Here is a 14,447-nt window from a genome sequence, read left to right as displayed (position 1 = left end):
ACTGGGACAATTGGAGCTTTCAAGACTGAGATTGATAGATTTTTGTTGGGTACGGGTATCAAGGGAAATGGAGCTAAGGTGGGTAAATGGAGTTGAGGTGCAGATCAGCCATGACTCACTGAATGGCGAAGCAGGCTCGAGAGGCCAAATGGCCTACTCCTGTTTCTCTGTTGAAATTAGTAACCAAAAGAGTAGAATATATGTCAGAGGAGGTGATGAACAAACTTAATAGTGCTCTAGTCAGACCGCACCTTGAATACTGCATCTAGTTCTGATCACCAAGAAACAAGAGAGATATTGAAGCACTGGATACAGTGCAGAGAAGAGCCAGGAGACTGATCCCTAACATCCAGGACCTGGGTCATGAGGAAAGACTGGAGAAACTTGAGCTTTTCAGCTAAGAGAGGAGGCATCTGAGAGGTGATCCTTTTGAGGCATAGAAGATTGTTAAGGGTATAGAAAAAGTTAACCCTGAATATTACATTATATTAAACTGTTGGAGAAGAACCAGGGGACACTGGTTCAAACTAGTAAAAGGTCGTTTTAGGACTGGTGTCAGGAAATTCTTCTTCATACAAAGAGTGATCAACATTTGGAATAAACTTTCAGAAAGTGTAATGGAGGCAAAAACCGTGGAATCATTTAAGAAACAATTGGATGCTACAATGGGGCGGGTGAATTAAGACGGGCCAAATAGCCTTCCTCATCTGTAATTATCTTGTGGGAAAAAAATGGAGCAGTGACGCAAAAAATATAAATATTTTTTGTTTGGTAGCATGAAGTGGGCTTTGGCCCCAACTACTGAATGTTTAAAATCTAATTATATCTCCTTCAGCCATGAACTTGAATGACTAGCTACCAAGGTGCCAGTGCTGAAGCATAGTCCTGCCCTAATTCTTTCATGAGCTCTTTTATATTGGGTTCAGGTGCAGGTTGCTGGCTCTCAACTCAAAGTCTTGGACTGCCAACAGTATCGGCGAATTGACCTTTCTGGATTCACGATGACCAACTGCCCGGTAGATTGAGATTTCCAGGTGGCTCAACCGTAGCAGATCCTGCGAGTTTACTTTGGGGTTGCTGGTGGTTGCGTGAGACCTGTGCATTGGGAACCACTGGCATTAGCACAGCAAGAAACCAATATAAAAGCAGCTAGTCAGCTTTATGATAGAGGGCCTACAACAACAACAACAACAACTTGCATTTATATAGCGCCTTTAACCAACGTTCCCACTGAGTTGCGCGGCTGCGCAGCGGTCTGGAGGTCCCGCGCAGGCTGCTCACCAGCTTTTACATGGAAGAAACTGCGCATGCGTTAAAATTTGAATGGGCCACGCAGCCAGTTACAGGGACTGCGCATGAAAAGAAAATTGAAGGTAACATTGCCTTTAACATAGTAAAACGTCCCAAGGCAATGGCCTAATGATCTATTGGGGTGTGCTGATGGCTCAGTAAGTTTGTTCGGTGACTCACTTAGCCAGACAGATGAGGAAGGTTGCTGGTTTGGTCCCTGTCTATGTTGCTAGTGAATCTCAACGATGAAAGCAGTAATAGAACTACAATTGCCCTCTGTGTTCCTGGGTAAGGACTGGACAAATCAGCTAGAGATGCCTCTACTGATTGCGACCCATCCGTTGGAAGTGTGCGCGTGCGTGTGGACGGGATCAAGCCTGGCTGGGATGCCTCCACAGCTGATTAGCCTGCTGATGCTGACTGTCGAAACTCACGCATAAATAATCACCACTTGGTCAACGAGAAGGTAACTGGCGTCTGTGCAACCGTAGTTTAACAAGAAGTCAACGTGTTCCGAACAGGAGGGGAAAGGAGAAAGCTGGCAGAGCAAATTGGTGAGATAAAATAGACTGCTTACAGGCAAGCTGAGTTTCATGGAATGCTGCTTATAACACAAAACCATCTTTAAGTTTATGCACAACCACATTTTGAACTTCTCTCTCTCTACATATCATTCAATCATGTTTTGAACTCTCTCTACATATCATTCAATCATGTTTTGAACTCTCTCTACATATTATTCAATCATGTTTTGAACTCTCTCTATATAACATTCAATCATGCTTTGAATATCCCTCCCGGTATAACGCCTAACCACATTTGAACATCCCTCGCTATGTAATGTTCAAATGCAGTTTGAACATCTCTAATACTTTTGTTTCCACCGTCTTGCCTGGAATATCAATCTGAGCATTTCTGAGTAAAGGAATTCTTCCTAATATCTAATTTATTTTTCACTAATTTAAACTTTTGTCCTCCAGTCCTATTTTCCTGATTTACTTTGAAGCAGTATTTTTTTTGATTTAACTATACCGTTTTATATTCTATAATAATACCTTGATGAGGTCCTCCTTTAAACACCATATTTGCTGTCTACAATGAGCCAGGGAACGCCTGTGTGGCTTGGCTGAGATTTCGATTGAACGTGACACAGTGGAATCTTTGGACTACAATGATCTCACCAATGTGTTTGCTATAATAAAAGCAAGAAAGTGTTCATTTCTGATTGTACTCCATTGTGAACCAAATTTCCTGGCATTTACTGTAGTTGAAGCCAAAAGAATGCAGCTAATCAGTGGGATACATGCACTGTAGATATTATAAACAGTGACCGTTTTGTATTGTGCTCTGATGATATAGTTATGCGTTTGTTCTGCTTTATTTAAATTTTCAGTAAAGTGTGCTCTGGTATCCAAATGATTCTGGATTTTTTTTTTAAAAAGGAGTAAATTTCACTATCCTTTCTTAGATGAGAAAATTTGGATGGACAATCCATTCTAGAGTTGACATTATAGCAATATATGCTTATTTAGTTTGTGTGCTATAATTCTTCAGTACTCGGGCCATAAACTTTAATAACATACAGAAAGTTTTACCAGCTCAGTAGAGAGATACGATAGGCCAGATTTTGCTGGGGTGGGGCATCTCGCAGTTAGTTAGACTTGTTCGTGCACATTTAGGTTTAAAAAAATTTTGCCCACCCAGTTGCTGGAAGTGCGAGTGGATAATGTCGCAGTGAGGGAAACGGGGCATCTGGGACCTTGGTGAACAACGGGACAAACAGTGTATCTCCTTAACCAATGAGATTAAAGGAGAAATAAACAGAGGAAGGACTGAGAACAAGGGGGAATTAGAGTGGGTGAATTCAATGCCAAATCAGGTACAGAAAGAGATTTATAGAGAGGGAAAGAATGATTGGATTAGGAGAGAGAGAAGAAAAAAAAGAGACAGAAAGGAAAAGTAAGAAACGAAAATTTAAATTTAAATTCTGATGGCTTTAAAATCTCCAAAAACAATTCACAGCCTGAAGGAATGAGACTCCACACTTATAACTGTTTACTTTCTGGGTGAAAGATTGATTGGCAGTCATTGCCAATTATCACTTTGTTAAAAGGCTATTAATTACTAGACTTAACTTTCTGTGGCGCATTTAATGGGCAATTAATGTGCAAATGCAGCAACCTCATGAAAGTCATGGGGAGGTTATGGGTGAGATGCAATGTTCCCCCTAAGGTGCACAGCCGCACACCAATCAGAAGGTCCCACACAGGCCGCTCAACAGCTGCTGCCGCTGGAAGATACTGCGCATGTGCAGCCGCGCAGCAAATTTAAAGGGACCGCGCACTTAGACCGCAAATTAGGGGGAACATTGGTGAGATGCCATTTTTGCAAAACTAATGGCAGAGCGGCACAAATCGGCCAGCAACTTGTGGCCATTTGCAATTTGCGGGGCATCTCTTCCTTGCAACAGATTGCTGGCCGATTTGCGCATTAATAACAGCATGCATCAGGAGCCCTGAAGTGTCAGCTGCATAGGAGCCAGCAAAATGAAAGGACAACCCTAGGGAGGAATAGCCAGACACTACACTAAAGAAGGAAAGAGATGGAGGGAGAGAAATGTGCAGTAAGCGTGGGTGGAGGGTGAGAGAGATCAAGAAAAAGACTTGCATTTCTATAATCTCGGGACATCCTTACTGAAGCTTTACAGCCACTGAAGTACTTCTGAAGTGTAGTCACTGTTGTAATGTAGGAAGTGCAGCTGCCAATTTGCGCACAGCAAGCTCCCACAAACAGCAATGAGATAATGACCAGATCATTTGTTTTAGTGGATAAATAGGACTTTCCTGCTCTTGTTTGAAATAGCACCATGGGATCTTTTGCATCCAACTGAGAGGGCAGACGGGGCTTTGGTTTAATGTCTCATCCAAAAGACATCACCTCCAACAATACTGCAGCCAATATAGCGTTCCCTCAATACTGCAGCCTGGATTTTTGCTCAAGTCTCTGGAGGGGGATTTGAACCAATAACCCTTTGAATACACAGGTGCTACTCATTGAGCCACAGCCAATACATAGCTTATGGTTGTTATTTTTTCTTCTGTTTCTCTACCACTTTTGAGCAGTTTAGTGGGCCAGCGCCTGAGGGTGGCTTGCCCTTAGTTCAATGCCTCCCCATGATGGTTCAACTGAGAAAAAGAATTCACCATGTGGGGAACCATGGATCTGAACCCATGGCCTACCACCCTGCGGTATAGTAAATTGGATGCCTGGTTTGGTGTGGGACTGCGTCACCTCACGGCACCACCCTCCCACAGAGGAGCCGATGCAAGAAATAGTTGAGTTAAATTGCTTAACTCCTTCCAGAAAGAACGGCCGCTGGAGAAATGTCTTGTTGAGAATAATGTTAGACATAACCTGAAATAATCAAATATGCCGTGGGTCGCAATGTTAGTGAGGATAGATGGAGGGCAGTAAGCCAGGATTAAATAGTAGAGATGGGAGGAAGGATAAATATTCTGTAGTTTTGCTTGTTTATCTTTGGGTCAGGGAGCATTTATGAAGAACTTTCTGTTAGGAGAGTAAATGGGTGGTAGGATAAGTTGTACATGGAAGGAGCAGGCCTGATGGGCTAAATGGCCATTTCTCGTTCATTGATTTCTTATGCTCCCCGCGCTCCCCCCTCGCCTCAGCCCAACATTCATTTGCATAAACTGGCAGAATGAAAATAAATCAAAAGAATTTTAGGATAGAAGTCTGAACATTTTATTTCTTATTTCTGTTATAATTTGTAAAGATAGTTGTGCCGAGGGCTCTGCTCTGCAGTAAAATGTAAAACACTGTTCCTGCCACTTGTTGTGCTGTATTCATGCTGATTTGCTTTCCTTCCCTACTGCTGTAATGCAGCATGCCTGAGCTAGCATAGTGGTGCTGATTCCGCTGAAAAAGGCAGTGTCTATCGAAGCCGTATAGATCCGAAGGTCTCGGGTTCAATGACCAGTTTGTGCTGAGTTAGCTAATCTTCTGGTACTTGGGCACTAAGATAAGAACATAAGAACATAAGAAATAGGAGCAGGAGTAGGCCAATCGGCCCCTCGAGCCTGCTCCGCCATTCAATAAGATCATGGCTGATCTGATCCTAACTGCCAATCCACTATCACAGAACCATCTCCTGAATCTAACAGAATTAGATACATGAAATAGGAGCAGGATCAGGCTACACGGCCCCTGGGCCCGCTCCGCTACCCACAGGGCCATGACCGATCCGAACCTAGACTCATGTTCAAATTCCTGCCCGCTCCCCATAACCCTTAATTCCCTTTACTTCTAGGAAACTGTCTATTTCTGTTTTAAATTTATGTAATGATGTAGCTTCTACAGCTTTTTGGGCAGCATATTCCATGGACCTACCACCCTCTGAGTGAAGTAGTTCCGCCTCATCTCAGTTTTGAAAGAGCAGCCCCTTATTCTAAGACTATGCCCCCTAGTTCTAGTTTCACCCATCATCGGGAATATCCTCCCTGCATCCACCCGATCCAACCCCTTCACAATCTTATATGTTTCAATAAGATCGCCTCTCATTCTTCTGAACTCCAATGAGTAGAGTCCCAATCTACTCAACCTCTCCTCATATGTCCATCCCTTCATCCCCGGGATTAACCGAGTGAACCTTCTTTGTACTGACTCGAGAGCAAGTATGTCCTTTCTTAAGTATGGACACCAAAACTGTACGCAGTATTCCAGGTGCGGCCCCACCAATACCTTGTACAACTGAAGCAATACCTCCCTATTTTTATATTCTATCCCCCTAGCAATGAAAGATTGGCCTCAGTGCCTGTGGACTAGGAAAGGGGAAAGACAATCAGCCAGTATATCATTTCCTGATTGCTTCCTGGAAAAAGCATGCTTGTGGCTGTGGCGTGACTACAGCACCAGTCTCGATTGTAACGCCCTCCACAGTTCAATAGCCCACCAGCACTCGCTGTCCAGACTGAGACTTGAGTGAGGTGCCAGGGCTCGTGGAACTGCGCCTCGGCATGAGTCAGTGCCTTCAGGAGAGCAGAGGAGACCATTGGAAGAATAATGATAAATTCGGTTTCCCCAGTGCCTGGGAACAGGTTAGTAAGCGGCAGGATTTAGCAAGTCAGGTCAGTGGGACAGGTCAGTTCAGCAGACAAAAGAACAAAGATTGCGGCCTACCGAAACCACAAAAGGGAGTCTATATCCTGCTTCAGCCCTCACCATAAAACTATAGCCTTTATTTTGTTTGAATTTAATCCAAAAACATAATTAAACAAATGTGGACAATGATCTCCAGGCGATAGCTAATAGCCTCTAGCCTTGGGGAGGTTACAGAAGACACCTGGAGGGTGCAGCAGTGACCGTAACCTTTGACTTCAGGCCTTATATTGCACTTTCTGTCGGCTCTGTGATCCCAGGGCAACAGTTTACAGCTACAGTCTTCAAAAAACAGTCCAAAGGCGATATATCAATCGCCAGGTGTACATTCCAACTTGGAACTGCTCAACACATTTGCATGGACTGGATAATGGGCTTTGCGTAAATTTAGCTTAAAGGCTCTTAATTAGAATGTACAAATGGGCGATCCTGTCTCACGTTAATTGTGAAACAACATTTTGTAACTATAGGGGATAATTTGAATCTAACTTGTCTGGGGGAAACCTGATGGTATCGGATTGACTGCCCATTAAGTTGGGAGGGGTGGGGGTGGCGGCGGTGTGGGGGGGGTGGGTGCGGGGGGGGGTGGTGGGCAAAACGTGGGGTGGGGGGAGGACGATTGGAGAACAAATGTTTGATCCAATCCCATCAGTTCCTGCCAAATAGGTTGAGTTAAAATCATCCCCTGTGTTTATTATTTCAGTTTTCACAAATGCTGCGGATTTACAGAAGCACTTATGGAAGTGTCGAATTGGAAACATATATGTTTTTTAATACACAAACACACTGCCCAATGTGATATTGAGTTATACAGACCAGGAAGGTTATGATCCAATTACGAGTTAGCTGATCCCGGCTGGAGCAGTAGCAGGGACATCACAATTGGCCTCGGTACTCTTAGAAAAGGGCAAGTTCTGAAAAACACAGCCTAGAAATCAGTCTGGGCCCGTTTATGGGCCAGGACTTGCCGTTCCGAACCAGGATGCCTAAAGAGAGAGCCCCCCCCACCCCAAATTTTGCAGTGGGACCATCGTCTGCGCAGATTGAGCGCAGGCCATCCCGCCGCTAAATCAGTATGCTTCCCAGTATCTTGCACGGTTTTGGAAAGCTGCAACATCGTGACTTTGACCAGTTTATTTCTTCTTTTCAACTTTTGCTGATCAGCTAATTTATGACCATCAAAATTAGCAACAAGTAAAAATTAATCTAAATGTATAAAATTTAATAATGTGGGCGTCCCCAAACTAAAATACTTGCTTTATTCTATGAATGAGTAAAACCCCAGTAGCTAATGATAAAGGCCAACGATTTGTGCAATGACTTGTTATTACTCAGGTCTACTCCAACACCAGTGTCTTCGCTGCTCTGAGACTGTTTATACAAAATTGTGATATTCGGGCAGCAAATGGCACTACACATGGTAAATGTAGACATTTGCAGACTGTGCCACAGGAAGTCACCAGGCACCAAATCACGTGGCTTACTGATGACTGAGGAGGTCACACACACACGCGTTGTGATTGTGTTGCTTGTGTAGTTCACACTCGCTCACTGCGCATTGTCTTTATACAGGCTGGAAAATGACTTTGTTTTTTCATTGTTTTAATGGAAATATGGACGACACTTTTCAAGTGAGTGCCCTTTCCAAATGTGACCGATTTCCATCTTAATATCAGATTTTCCAGGCTTTCTCAGTCCCAAATGACATTTATTTCATGAGAGTTATAAAGATACCATGAAGATTCAGCTCTGTGACTCAGCACAAGGGACACTATATTCACACTAGATTGATTCCTGGGATGAGAGGGTTGTCCTATAAAAAGAAAGAAAGACTTACATTTATATAGCGCCTTTCACGACCACCGGATGTCTCAAAACACTTTACAGCCAATGAAGGACATTTTGGAGTGTAGTCACTGTTGTGATGTGGGAAACACAGCAGCCAATTTACGCACAGCAAGCTCCCACAAACAGCAATGTGATAATGACCAGATAATCTGCTTTGGCGATGTTGATTGAGGGATAAATATTGGCCAGGACACCGGGGATAACTCCCCTACTCTTCTTCAAAATAGTGCCATGGGATCTTTTACGTCCACCTGAGAGAGCAGACGGGGCCTCGGTTTAACGTCTCATCTGAAAGAGGAGAGATTGTGTAGATTGGGCCTATACTCTCTGGATTTTAGATGAATGACAGGTGATCCCATTGAAACATATAAGATTCTGAGGGGGATTGACAGGGTAGATGCTGAGAGGTTGTTTCCCCTGGCTGGAGAGTCCAGAACCAGGGGTCACAGTCTCAGGATAAGGGGTCGGCCATTTAGGACTGAGATGAGGAGAAATTTCTTCATTCAGAATTCTCAGAATTTGGAATTCTCTACCCCAGAGGGCTGTGGATGCTGAGTCATTGAATATATTCAAGGCTGAGATCGATAGATTTTTGGACTCTAGGGGAATCAAGGGATATGGGGATCGGGCGGGAAAGTGGAGATGAGGTCAAAGATCAGCCATGATCTTACTGAATGGTGGAGCAGGCTTGAGGGGCCGAATGGCCTACTCCTGCTCCTATTTCTTATGTTTCTTAGAATATTTGAATATGTTGCAAATTTACCATCAACTGCTATACAGAGAAAACAACCTGTTCTCACTCCTTCAGTGAGAAGAAGGGTAGGCGCTGCTGTAAAATGCATGACTGCCGTGGACATCAGGCAAGAGTTAGAGAAATTGAAGAAGTAATTCTAGTCATGAGTTGTCACATTGCATGAAATTTCTTGTATGGACAACTTTCTTTTATAGAATCACAGAATTTTACAGCACAGAAGGAGTCTCTGAAAAACCCATCCACTTAATCCGATCCTCCATACCCTTTTAATTTTTGTTTCTTTTTCAAATATCTATACACTCCTCTTTTAAAAGCTATTATTGATCCTGTTTGTGGATGGGCAGTCCATAGCCTAACAACCCTCTGTGTAAAAACATAAGTCACCCAACTCTTTGTTGTTTTGGTAATAATCCTAACTCTTTGCCCTCCAATTAATGACTCACTGACCAGAGGAAATAGCTTGTCCCTATTTATCTTATTAACCCCACATAATTTATCTACCTGGATTAATTGAACTGCCTGGTTTAACACATAAACACTGAATTCTATTGCCTTTGATATTAATCACTTTGTCTTAGGATTTGGCCCATCAGACCCATGCCTTCCACACTCAGTGGTTCCACCCAGGTTCCGCCCAACCAACCCAACCTACTGAAGGAGCCAGGGCTACCCAACCACAAGTAAGCCTGCCAAGAAGATAAAGATCTGCTGAACTTCTCTCTAACAGTGAAGAATAAAACACCAGAATATTAATTCAATCTTACAGTCAGCAATCAAACTCTGAGCAATTGTGTTCTACAGGGCATTTGCCCGCAGTGCATGGCCCATCTTTTTCCCATACACTATCTGATTATTGGTTGTGTGGAGGGAGGAATACCAGGACACCAGGAAAATTCCCTGCTTTTCTTCAAATACTGCCATGGGATTTTTTTACATCCAACTAATCAAACAGACAGGACCTCAGTTTAATAATTCATCTGAAAGATATCGCCTCTGACAATGCAGCATTCCTTTAATTCTACAGTATCAGCCTGCCTAATACTAAAGTGCGAGCCTAGATTACGTGCTCAATTCCTGCACTGGGGTTTGAACCCACAGCCTTCTTACTCTGAGGGAAGAGTATTTCCAACTGAATGAAACTAACACCAAGAAACTGGTATTTATATTATATTACCAATCGTTTTGCCTTGATATTTAAGAAGTTCTGCCATGGGAAATGATTGTATAGAAGATTAACATAGGGCTCAATTATCTCTGGTACTTGAGACCAAATCCAACTCAGGCTGATGAGATGAAAGTTTCCTCAGTCTGATAGCTCTGTCAGAGTTACATGACATGAATTTAGCAGACTCAACCCAATGCCAAAGGCCCAACAAGACTCACATCACATCATGGCACAAATTAGGACTAAATCTCTCAGAGGATGGCCAAGATAATGGTTGGAAATGTTACACTGAGTGTTGCTTTCTGAAACTGGGGTTAGGGTGCATTGTTGGAGCAGAGTAGAATGTGCTTTAATCTGCAACAAACCTGTGCTATCTTTGAACTGGGAGTGTCCAAAGCGGAAACGTGCTCCAATCCTTAGCACTGGCATCTCTCACTTTGATGAACACCAAAAAAAAAAGCAAAAAATCTCTCTTGAGAAGTGGAGGGTATAATTCTGCTCGTTCCTGAGAGAGGTGGAGTTCTGTCAGGTAGGTCATGCCCTCCATAAAGTCTACATCAATGAGTTCGCCCTCTTCTCTCCCAGATGCTGGAATCTGCTGTGACCTGAATTGGCAGGAAGCCTTGGCCTCACAGATCATGACTGGATCCCTGGCAGATGATTGACGCTGTGGGATTAGCTCTAAATAATGTTTTGGATTGAACTTTACCTGAGATGACCTTAAGGGCGAAGAGGAAACAGATGGGGATTGATCATTACAGGGTGTCCTTTTGAATCATAGGCCCTTTGAAAGCGTGGCTATCAATGCACCGTTAGTTGCGTTGCAGTGCCACCACTTCCTAATGGTTCACGTGCTCCAGAGTTTCTGCCTCGCCTTCTATCACATTTCACTTTTTGTTTCCGTACCAACTGGTACCTCGCGTCTGCCAAAACGTCTGCTTCCTACTTGCCAGTTTAACTTGGATGAAGACGAACCGACTGCATCTGACAGGGGGCTGAAGCTGATGGGGGTAAAAAGCAGCAGCAAACGCGAAAACTTTATAAGAAAGCGAGAGAGCTGTGCACAGACAGAGAAGGGGAAATCGACAGATAGGGAATGATATTGGAAAAGTAGAGGTAGAAATTGACATGATCCCGGCCTGTGGGCTTTTTTTGTCATTCCCCATGACCTCCCTACAGCGCCGGCATTCTCAACAGACCAATTATTCATACTCCATAACGCCATGGTGTCTGTATCTAAACCACACTGACCATTGTCAGTCAGATACTGCGCACAATGTGGTCAATATTCTGTTCATTTTTGGCAGGTCCTTCAAAACCACTTCAAGGTTAGGTGAAGTTGGGTGATGCGATCTGATGGTTTAAAAAAAATGATTAAGCTGCCTGGGGATGCTTATCTTCTATGTTTCTATAGGGTACTGAATTTGGATGATCAGCCATGATCGCTTTGAATGGAGGAGCAGTCTCGAGGGGCCGAATGGCCTACTCCTGCTCCTATCTTCTATGCTATTTATTTTCGGTGGGGTGTGATAACAAGCCCAACCCATTTGCAGTTCGGTGTAAAGTAGGTTATCCTATTTTATTTCCTCCCTCTCTGATTTCGCAGACTATCATGTTCCTTGATCGGCAAACGGCGATGATCGCCCTGTAATGAATTGGTTCATTGTAGAGGGTGGTGCCCTGGGAGGTTTCACTGAAGATGCCGGCCCAGAATAACTGTCTGTGAGGCAACACGGCGGAAGGACCCTTGCAAAGGCCAGGCAGGTTCATGCAGCGCTGGTACAGATAGTTATCCTGGATTTAGTTTAGAACATAATTATTTCAAACGGATGATATTAGAAGGATATGCTGATGGGATGAGATGAAGAGGGGCAGCATGGACCAGTGGGGCCGAATGGCCTGTTTCTGTGCTGTAAATGCTATGTAACTATGGGTTCTCAGAAAGGGTGTACACGCCAACCCTGCTGACTGACCTGTTGTTGTAGTATCTGTAGCAGTCGCTTTTTATTTCATGAGCCATACAAGCTTTTATATTTTTAGTATATTTTAAAATTCACTACATTTAGGACAAAGAGTTCAAACGTTATCCTTGTAACTATCGTTTAAACATTGGACAGTTCCGAGGCTCCATCGACCTGCTCTGGCTGTCTGTTTAGTGTCAGCCAGTAGCTCAGTGGATGGCACCCTCTCCTCTGAATCAGCAGGTTGTGGGTTCAGGTCACACTCCAGAGACTTGAGCACAAAGATCTAGGACTGAGGGAGTGCTGCACTGTCGGAGGTGCTGTCTTTCTGATGAGACATTAAACCGTGGCCCCCGTCTGCTCTCTCAGGTGGATGTAAAAGATCCCACGGGCACTATTTCGAAGAAGAGCAGGGGAGTTCTCCCTGGGGTCCTGGGGCCAATATTTATCTCTCAATCAACATCACTAAAACAGATTATCTGGTCATTATCACATTGCTGTTTGTGGGATTTTGCTGTGCTTGTTTTATGTTAACCTGCAAGGGGCCTTGGTTTAACATCTCATCCGAAAGACAGAGCCTCTGACAGTGCAGCACTCCCTCAGCACTGCACTGGAGTGTCAGCCTTGATTATTGTGGGCAAGTCTCCGGAGAGGGACCTCAAAAGTACTTCATTGGCTGTAAAGTGCTTTGGGACGTCTGTTGGTCGTGAAAGGCGCTATATAGATGCAGGTCTTTCTTTTAGATTATTTTGTTTTCTCTATTTAATGCGACCCCTTTCCTTTGGGAGCTTCTGTATGGCTGCTTTCCCCCCCCCCCCCCCCCGGAGCTGACCTGATACCAACCATAGTCACTGATCCGCTGCCCTTAACCCCAAGGGTAAATCGGAGTCAAGTTCACAAGGGCGCTGGGTCAGGGGTTTGTCAACGATTGCATTCGTGGTAAATCACGGGGAATGAAATGGAGCCCCGCAGCTGGACTCTCTCCGCATACTTCTCAGCAACAAGCAGCGATAGATCTGGTATCCCATTGGAAACTGATGACCAGGTCTATTACACTTTCAGAAGCCACTAATGCCTTGGAGATGAGTATGTGCGTGTTTGTCTCATGGGTTCATATGTCATTGATGTGAAGTTCTTGGACCCAGTAACAAAGTACATTTTAATCCCAGTCCCTGGAGGAGAAACGATCAAAAGCCTTCGACTCCAATAGAACCGCCTGCTCCAATCGCCGACCCAGCTCAGAGTGCAGCCACCCCATCCAAACCATCCGTGTCTAGCAAGGTAACTCCTACCATAAGGCGATTTCTCATTTCCCTTTGATCTACCAGTACCTCCCCACACCCGCGACGGAAGTGTCACGTTGTCCCGCCACGGGCTTTGAAGTGATTATGTGATCTTGTGTCTACACCAAGGTCTTCCGGACCCAGGTAAGACATTCCGGAGGCTCCCGCCCCTGGAGATGAGGTGATAAACCCAGAGGGAATCGTGTGTGCCCGCAAATGAAAATGTTTTTGTAAATTCATTCGGAACTTGTCCCTGTGGTGGGACTCGATTTGAGACAACCCAGAGATAAGGGAAAGCGATGAATTGAAGCTGCGCCTTAATCTCTCCTAAAACCACTCTCCCCCGCCTCTCCCCCTCCTCTCCACCACTCTTCCTCCACCCCTCTCCCTCCCTCCACTACTTCCTCCATCTCGCTCCTTCCACCACTCCTCAGCGTGGCTGTGTCAGAAGGTTGTGGGTTCAAGTCCCTCTCCAGAGACTTGACCACAATAATCAAGGCTGACACTCCAGGGCAGTGCTGAGGGAGTGCTGCACTGTCAGAGGCTCTGTCTTTCGGATGAGATGTTAAACCAAGGCCCCTTTGCAGGTTAACATAAAAGATCCCATGCCACTATTTTGATGAAGAGCAGGGGTTTTTCTCTGGTGTCCTGGGCCAATATTTATCCCTCAATCAACATCACTAAAACAGATAATCTGGTCATTATCGCATTGCTGTGTGTGGGAGCTTGCTATGCGCAAATTGTTTCCTATGTTACAACAGTGACAACACTTCAAAAGAACGTCATTGGTTGTAAAGCGTTTTGGGACGAGCTGAGGTAGTGAAAGGCGCTATAGAAACGCAAGTCTTTTCCTTTATCTCTCTCACCCTCCAGCCACTCTTCCTGCACATCTCCCTCCATCCTCTCCCGCCACCTCTCTCCCTGGACCTACTCTCCCTCCACCGACTCTTCCTGCACACCGTGTCCCATCT

Source organism: Somniosus microcephalus, chromosome 21 (genome assembly GCF_052327205.1).
Source record: "Somniosus microcephalus isolate GS21.2 chromosome 21, FLI_Smic_1.0, whole genome shotgun sequence".
NCBI classification, from domain to species: domain Eukaryota; kingdom Metazoa; phylum Chordata; class Chondrichthyes; order Squaliformes; family Somniosidae; genus Somniosus; species Somniosus microcephalus.
Note: the sequence above shows the minus strand (reverse complement) of the source record.